We start from the raw sequence: 5,694 nt of genomic DNA, 5'->3' as shown, positions 1-5,694 counted from the left end.
ACTCCCACAAAAATAACAATTTTATTGTTCAACTAAAACTTTAATCTCACAAAATTACACAGATCATGTGAATATTTTTTTTTCTACACTATCAAAACTGAAGTACAATGCTTAACTAAGACACACAATTCATATTACTCCAATTTTCTAAAAGCAAATGCTTCATGTTGAAACACTGACATCATGCAGTTAATTTTTTTTTTTTGGGGGGGGGGGGTCGGGGCACAGTAAGAAAACAAACTACTTTTGTTATTAGTGGTGGGTTAACAATAATAATACAAAGAATAAGCATGGTGACTTTTACTTTAAATATCACTGAATTTTTACTGTTATTTTGATTAAATTATTGGATTCCAAAACAGACATATATGTTGACAAGTTTTAACCAAATGTATATATATAGATTTGGAATTATTAAAACAGTGCATGTAAAACATCTGGAAGGGGAGGGGGGTCGTCCATGCCCACAATGGCCTGTAAGCATGATGCCACCATGTTGAACAAAGGTCATTCTAACATTCTAGAATGCTTATTTCCATGCTTCACAGATTACGGTGAAAATGATCTTAACAATACTTGGACTAACTTTTGTTTCCCCGTTTTTAAAAACAGATAAGCCACAAGTTCGTCCAGTTGAAATGAAGTTACTAAATTAAATTAATTAATCAGTGGATAAGTACGATGATGATTATTGCCTACCAATGATTTATTTGCTTTTCAGGCTGTCATCTTCCAGTAGATCCTCTGGATAGTATAATCCTGTAGAAGCACAAGCTAGAAAAAGACAAAACTCAATACAAGTTTGATTATAAGAGTTTTAAAATTACAAAGTTATTAACTATATAAAAAATTCACTAAATTCCACCAACATACACTTAAAAAGTAAAATCCAACTTTGTGAACCATATTAAAAAAACAAGTGAAATGTGCACTATTAACACATGCAGTTTTGACTTCCAACAGGTACCAACGATGCAAATTTTATACACACTTCGACAAGCTAATGATTTTTGCTGTGGCACTGGGCATAAATCCACCATCTACAATCTCTATTGCAACAAAATTATTATGACTTTGAATTATCAGAACATAAAATTTGTATGGCATATAATCCGCATTCCTACAGAACTACATTAAAGTTACATAGATATCTTAACTTGAAACTCCAATGACAACTTTTAGTTTCCAAGGTAACAGTAATAATAACTTGCTATAACCTTGACCTCATATTTACAGAGAATATTGGATTACGCTTTTGATTACTGTAACACCTTATTATTGAATTGTTTCACTGATTATTGACAAATATTATATTGACACACGTGCAAACTACAGCAAACTTCCAATCGTGCTTTTATAAGCTGGGCATAATGGTAATAAAACACACCAACGTATATTCGATCATTACGACTACAAAACTATTCACAGATCTAACAATTAGGACCCATGTTTTGGAAACAGTTGAAAAACACAATAAAGAAGAAGAGAAATATTTTCCATATATCTCCGATACACCAAACATCATGTCGTGCAATCAGTGTTTACATTAAACCCACGCAAACGGGAAGTTTTTACTATATGAATACAATGCTTATCAATATATTTTTAGAAATTTATTATGGATATTTACTTTCGTTTTTTTTAAGTTACTAAAATTGTGGGGTCATAATGGAAAAAGTACCAAAACAGATATAAGTATAGAAATATTTACATGAATAATATGACCATCAGAACTACTCACAGATCTAACAGTAACAGCCTATTTTTTCAAAACACTACAAACATCTTTTTCATAGCCTTGTATCTGTGATACATCAAATGTTTCTATAAATCTTCCTAGGTTCTGGTTTTGATTTGTTGCTGTGCCAACTTTAAGCATCAAGATAATCTATAACTTTTTATTTTATGCATACAGAGAACACTGAATAATACTTTTTAATACTCTAATAATAATAATACACAATTATTGTTACAGGCATAGACTTACTAGGGATTTAGTCGGGGCAGGGGGAGGCTGTAAAAATTTTTGCCCACATTAGGTGATATTTCCTGCTTCTGATTTTGCCTGAATGGCAGTATGTATTGTAAGTTGGAGGGCACCCCCCTCATACATCTATAATTACAGGTCACTGAAAAATAGAAAGTATAAATCCTCACCCCCCCAACCAATGCTGCTACAGACTGCTATAACAGATAAACATTTATTCAAATATTTTGGCCATCAGAACTACACACAGATCTAACAATTACAGCCTATCTTTTGGAAACACAGTTGAAAAACACTACAAAACAACAACAAAAAAATCTATATTCTGGCTTCTACAGCATTTTTAAATTTTAGATAACCAAAATATATACACTTTTTTTTTTAAATCTCCTATCACCATGAATTGTGAGATTCCATGCATATTGAACTACATTTTTAAAGCATAAAATGTTCAATGAAAACTGATATAATTCAGCCAGTAACTGTTGGAGATAATAAGCCAACACTACTTAGGGTAAATAAACATTCAATGTATGTTTATACAGTTTCACACACACTTCTCTGTATTTATCCATCTGTGTACATGGTTACACAGTCCTTAGAAGCCCAACTTCTATGAACAAAGTAGATACATGTAAACATAATTGATTTACATAAGGTTAGACTCACTCACCAAAACAATATGGGCACATGCACGCCTGACTTACCCATCCACCAAAAGATATTGGTATATGGTCTTACAATTTTTTTTTTATTCTGTAGTGTAAGGTGACAATGTATATTATTCAAAGAAAATTCATCAAATACCAGTTATTTAATATCATATCAAGAAACAGTTTTTGATTTGCTTAAGTTTAGTTCTGATAAATATTAGGCTGGGTAGCAACTACTGGCAAAGAATTGGTGAATTAAAAAAATTGTCTTTCTGTCTATTTTACTTATAATTCCCAAATCAGCATACCTTTTCATAAATAAATTTGCTACTGTAAGTAATACCAATGCTGTTAGCCCAATGGAAATGGAATCCTGTTTGACTATGAGCTCTTGAAACCATCCTCTTTGTAACTCGCTGCTGATCTTACAGAACAAACTCTGGAACAGTGGAAGACTACAAAGCTAATTACTGGCCTGATTTAAATTAATGAGGGAAGACTGTTATTTCCTACAAGTTTTAAATAAAATAAGTGCAATTATACAGCCGGTTATTTTTTGACGCTGAGCCCGGCCTTAGCCTAGGCTATTCTCTTCTGTCCTTTAAAGTTTTAAGTTTAAAAACAGTAGGTCTGCTTTCTACACTCAAACTTTATACTTTCACGAAAACTGAAAACCTTAGCTAAGAAGCCTACACTTCTTTAAAATTCCGAATTAAAAGTCTTCTGGAATGACACAAGCCAACCACAAATTAAACGGTGGCTCAAAGAGTGTCTTTAAAGAAGCAGCACTAATTATTTCACTATCACTAAAAATTCTAACCCTAACTCTTTCGATCGTCAAACAATCTTCTTGTGTTTATAAACAAACCTAGTTCGATGTGGGAATTTAACAATGAGAACACGCCAATAACACAACGCTTGTATCCAGCCAATCAGAATGCTATGTTTTTCCAGCATTATTGACGTCATAACTATTTGACAAGAGAAAAACAGAACTCTAGGTACTTGTACACGTGTAACGATCGGAAGGTGACCTCTACATAGTATGTACTGTAGGTTATTTATAGATAAACGCTGGTATCTACGCGGCGTAATACATCTTATACATTTAAAGTAAATTTCCATTAAAAAAAAAAATTTCTAGTATGTGTTTGTAATATCGAGTTGTTTTTCAGAATTTGTATTGCATGCATTTTGACAATAAAGTTAGAAAAAAGGTCCTTTACTCTCCACTCAATGATAAAAAAAATAAAGTTTTTTATTTCATCCAACGTTTCGCCATTTCGACTTCATCAGGGCTAGTAGTATAAGACCTGTTTGGTTTAATAATATACGTTAACTTATTAGTGATATAGCTCCAAACAACATATCAAGTTTACTTAAAATAACAATATGTTTTATCAGCATGCAGTAAATAACCAGGTAGCAGTTTACTGTTTACTTAGGTACAAGTGCTATCTCCTACTAATAATTATGCATGTTTGACCGCAACATTTCGCTCCAATCAAACCGTACTTTATTGTATTAAGACAGCGTAAATTATAAATGAAAGAGAAGTTTTATTTCATAACGCATGTTTAAAATGTGTTGCTGTAAGCTATGTTTTTTGTTTTAATATAGATGTGTTAGCTAGACGGAGTTTTGACGTCACGACATAAACACGCTATACTTCAACGTCTGGAACTTTCTTTAAAGTATAGGGAACGATTTCAGCAGTATAAAAAATGTGAATTATGTTCAGTGTTCCATTTTCCAGAATATATAGCTTTAGCTTTAGAATATCCTAGATTTTCTACAGATTATTGTTACGTCTCCGTTTGTTAATTAATTTTCCGTAACTTCGTTCCGACGAAACTTTAGCGACACAAGTCCTTACTTAATAAAACTGGTTTATTCTTCCCGAATATAACTTTACGATACACTTAATTTCAACAATCACGCTAAAACAAACGCTATAACAACGAACGTGCTCAATAATACTCTCTGATTGCAGATCAATTACTCACTGTCTACACACACATTCTATTATTCCGTCACGTTGTCACCCTCTTTTATATACCAGGTTATCCTATATCTAGTAAATGCTAGAGCATTCGCCAAGGTACAGGATAGTTCTAGAAACGTGGCGTGACACTAGTCATGTGACCTCGCTGACGCAACATTATAAAAGACGTCTAGAACTAAGTATTTTGCCATTTTACATTAAAACAATACAAAATAAAGGCGGCATAAATCGTTTATATCAGAAAGGATTTAAAACATAAAATAACACATTTGTAGTTTAAATGTTAGTTAGAAACAATAGTTACACCAGAGGTGTAGTAAATATTTTCTACCTCCTACTTAGCAAACTTTTTTGAAAATTTTTTGTACATACTTTGTATGTGATATCTGTAGTTGTAATATAGAACATTTATTAAGGAAGTAGATAAGTTTCTTCCACAATAGTTACCTATTGTACTCGCTCATTCAACTATGATATGACCTGCTCTCTCTTGTGGGAAACATTTCTGTAAAGCTGATACCTTTTAAGTGTAAATAGTGATAACTTCCACTGTCAAGTCAGATGATATCATGGGGATACTTTCTCCCTTATTTTCTTTATGGGAATGCCCAACAGTGGATTGAGTAATGCAAATACCTCGAGAAAGAATATTGTTACAATAACAGAAGTCACGCGACACTGGGAGCATGCGCGCTGGAGTCTCTCGAAGGATCATGAATTTGCCTACCAGCTCAAGTGTGTTCTAGATGCCCTCTTTTTTAGTATATATATATAAGCCTGGCAAAGAAAGCCAGTGGCAGATAGATAATTGAGTGAAGCAAACAGTAGGTACCGTAAGTAAAGTGTGTGAATCACTGTGACTTATAGCGTGTGTTATAAAGGTTGTTAAGTTTAAAGTGACTGTGGAAATTCTGTGTATTACAAAAAAAGTTGTATCCCGAAAGAATAAACTGGTTTAATCAAGAAATGACTTGTATCACTGAAGTTCCTCGGAAAGAATTTTTATCGGAAATTATCAAACAAGCAGATACGTAACAAATTGGTGTCAG

At 32.8% G+C, this 5,694-nt stretch overlaps 1 protein-coding gene across 2 annotated transcripts in view; it reads right to left on the bottom strand.

Annotated features, from left to right (window-relative positions):
- LOC106466700 (eukaryotic elongation factor 2 kinase-like) overlaps positions 1–3,613 on the bottom strand; it is a 36,682-nt gene extending 33,069 nt beyond the window's left edge. For both annotated transcript variants that reach the window (XM_013926996.2, XM_022394775.1), the window contains exons 1-2: positions 2,949–3,613; positions 700–774 (exon numbers count right to left, since the gene is read on the bottom strand). The gene's annotated coding sequence lies outside the window, so the exon portion shown is untranslated. The remainder of the gene's footprint in view (positions 1–699; positions 775–2,948) is intronic.
- Positions 3,614–5,694: the final 2,081 nt, after the last annotated feature.

This window comes from Limulus polyphemus, unplaced genomic scaffold (assembly GCF_000517525.1).
Source record: "Limulus polyphemus unplaced genomic scaffold, Limulus_polyphemus-2.1.2 Scaffold2348, whole genome shotgun sequence".
Classification (NCBI taxonomy): Eukaryota; Metazoa; Arthropoda; class Merostomata; order Xiphosura; family Limulidae; genus Limulus; species Limulus polyphemus.
This window is presented reverse-complemented; position numbering and strand designations above follow the sequence as displayed.